The sequence below is a fragment of the Cibotium barometz genome, chromosome 38, assembly GCF_041138505.1.
Source record: "Cibotium barometz isolate CiBa-2024 chromosome 38, ASM4113850v1, whole genome shotgun sequence".
Taxonomy (NCBI): domain Eukaryota; kingdom Viridiplantae; phylum Streptophyta; class Polypodiopsida; order Cyatheales; family Cibotiaceae; genus Cibotium; species Cibotium barometz.
Genome location: NC_141083.1, coordinates 27,140,123 through 27,143,225, shown reverse-complemented (window position 1 = coordinate 27,143,225; position 3,103 = coordinate 27,140,123). Strand labels below are relative to the sequence as shown.

The window sequence follows — 3,103 nt, the reverse complement described above, 5'->3', positions numbered from 1 at the left end:
AGGGATATAATCTATGTGAAACCTTCATGGATACCAACATTCTTTTTGGTGTTGCAAGAGTAGTGCCTCTTTGAAAAGGATTCAAGCCCATGATTTTCTTGTCGTAGTAGTGAGAGTCAATTCTAGGGCCAGTTGGGCATACCGACATTCTTTGGAGCACGTGGGGGTGGAGGCTTCCTTGCTTCAATTATATGTGTAGGCATGTGGGGGTGAAAGCTTACTGGCTTTAATTATATGTGTAGAGGTTTCAAGAATTGATAGGTAAAGAATGGAGGTAGTTACTAAAGATTTAGAGTCCTCAAAAGATTAAGGTTTTGTTGACGTGTCTAAAGTGGCTTTTTTGAGGATTCCGTGGACATCGTCTTGGCACCACAAACGTTAGCATTTTCGAATGTAATAGATTGCAGAGAGCATTGGGTGACACTTGGGCGAACTGCCCTTTAAAAAAAAAAAAGTTAAGTTGCTTTGTCCCCCCCCGACACACACACACACGTACACACGACACACACGTACACCTCCTTCCCTCTCCATGCCATCTTTAAATCTCTCTTCATCCCAACAAACACACACACACACACACACACGTGCACCTCCTTCCCTCTCCATGCCATCTTTTAAATCTCTCTTCATCCCAACAACTAGTTGCATTGCGGATCACGTCCTCCGCTTTAGCTAAGCTACCTCTTTGAAACCATCCATGGAGATCAAAGCTTCCGAGCTATGGAGCCTCCTGGCCTCCCTCATTGCCCTCATCACCTTTTCTCAAACCCTCTTGCAAAGCTTTCTCCCACCTCCTCTTCGAGACGTGATTTTCACCATGTTCAATAGCGTTGCTGGTTATTTCACCAGCTACTGTTTCATAGAGGTTCCTGAGTATGATAAAACCACCTCCAACGAACTCTACAGCTCTATAAAGCTCTACTTGAGCAGCAAGGCCGACTACACCAAAGCAAGGAGATTGAAGCTCTGCAGAGGTTCCAATTCAGAGAGCTTCCTGTACAGTCCATCCAATGATGAGAAGGTCCCCATGAGCTTTGACAATGCGAAGGTGTGGTGGGAGCATCACACTCATCAAGACCCTCAACAGCAGCACTATGGATGGCCTTACAATGAGAAAAGAATGTACATCCTTAAGATCCACAAGAAAGATAGAGAGAGGGTGCTCTCCCCTTACATGGATCACATCCTCAAGCAAGCCAGAGAATTCAAAGCTCAAACCAGAGAGAGATTGCTCTACACAAACTCATCCAAGCTGGACCCCTCCTATAACCCATGGGACTCTGTCACCTTCTCGCACCCATCAACCTTCCAGACTTTGGCCCTCCTGCCTTCTCTCAAAGCCCGAATCATGGCGGACTTGCAAGCTTTTGCCCATGGGGAGCAATTCTACAAGAATGCAGGCAGGGCTTGGAAGAGGGGCTACCTCCTGCATGGCCCCCCTGGCACTGGCAAATCCAGCTTGATTGCAGCCATGGCCAATTTTCTACACTATGATGTGTACGACCTCGAGCTTACTGAGGTTAGGTCCAATGCCGAGCTGCGCATGCTGATTCGGACGACGACACGGAGGTCGATAATTGTAATAGAGGACATTGATTGCTCCTTGGAGATTACAAAGAGGGGGAAAAGGAAGAAATCAAGCAAGAAAGAGAAAAACATGAATAAAGGTGATGGCCATGATGATGATGATGATGAGAATGGGGGCTCTACCATGACACTCTCTGGATTGCTCAATTTTACTGATGGCCTATGGTCTTGCTGTGGGGATGAGAGGATATTTGTGTTTACTACTAATCATGTGGATAAGCTTGATCCGGCCTTGCTTAGGCCTGGAAGGATGGACATGCACATCCACATGACTTACTGTAGCTTTCCGGCCTTCAAAATCCTGGCACGCAATTACCTAGGCTTAGAGGAGGATCATGAGCTACTACCCAAAATTGAAGAGATGATTGATGATGGGGCACATGATATCACTCCCGCACAAATTAGTGAGATTCTCATCCGCAATACTAGAGATGATCCCACAGAAGCACTGGAGCAGGTTTTGAAGGAGCTTCGCGGGCGTGGGAACACGCCCCGGCTTGCTGCGCCTGCTGCACAGTTGATTAGGATGAGGAGGCCTTCCACTGCTTAGTCCATGCACACGATTGAGAGTGAGAGAGAGATTCCTTTTCCCGGTACTTTATACGTAAAGCACGCATAGCTTTTCTTTTCCCAGTACTTTATACGTTAAGTATCCATAGTTTTTTGGTCGTCTCATCGCAGTACAGTGTGGAGAGTTCTTCAGTCAAACCCTCAACTTCTTCTTGGTGTCTTTTCTGTTGTTTTAATTAAACTTTTACTACTTTAGTCATTAAATTGCTAAATCCACTGTGTATTTCAAGGCTTCTTTGCCATATAGAATTGAACTAAGATATATCACATGTTCATTAAATAAAACTCTATATACAGTTACTTCTTGTAATAGATTTAAATACAACTAATATTATACTTCGTGATTAAATTAAAAGGTACATTATAAGTAATCAACAATTGAATTTTTAAGTGTCAATTATTTGTAGCTCTTAGAGTACATAGATATATAAATTTATTATATTTTTTATAATTTGATAATTTGTATGTATTATTTGTCTAAAGAGTTATTATTTATATTATTTGTAAAAATATGTGTACAGATAATTAATTAAATTTCCGTATTTATCTATTTGAAAACATTTGGTTTGTGGTTGCCAAAATATATATTAGATATTCAATTTGAGAAAAGTTTGTAAAGATCACACTTCTAATAAGCAATTGTGATGTGAGGTTGGGGGGGGGCAGGGGGGGGGAGAGAGAGAGAGAGAGAGAGAGAGAGAGAGAGAGAGAGAGAGAGAGAGAGAGAAAGAGCTTGGAGTTCAAAACCCAAAATATTGCTAAGAAATATGGAAAATGAGAAACAATGGAAGGGACTAGAAGGATCATTTGAAAAAGATCCTAGTGATAGGAATTGTAGGTTTTCTATCATTCAGGCACTACAATGAAAAACCTAAATGTGTGCATCCTTGTGGTGGTGTAACCATTTAATACTGCCATCCATATCAAAAGTAAACCATCACTCGTT

At 42.3% G+C, this 3,103-nt stretch overlaps 1 pseudogene; it reads left to right on the top strand.

Moving 5' to 3' along the window:
* The first annotated feature begins 604 nt into the window (after positions 1-604).
* LOC147616541 (AAA-ATPase At5g57480 pseudogene) lies at positions 605-2,195 on the top strand (annotated as a pseudogene).
* Positions 2,196-3,103: the final 908 nt, after the last annotated feature.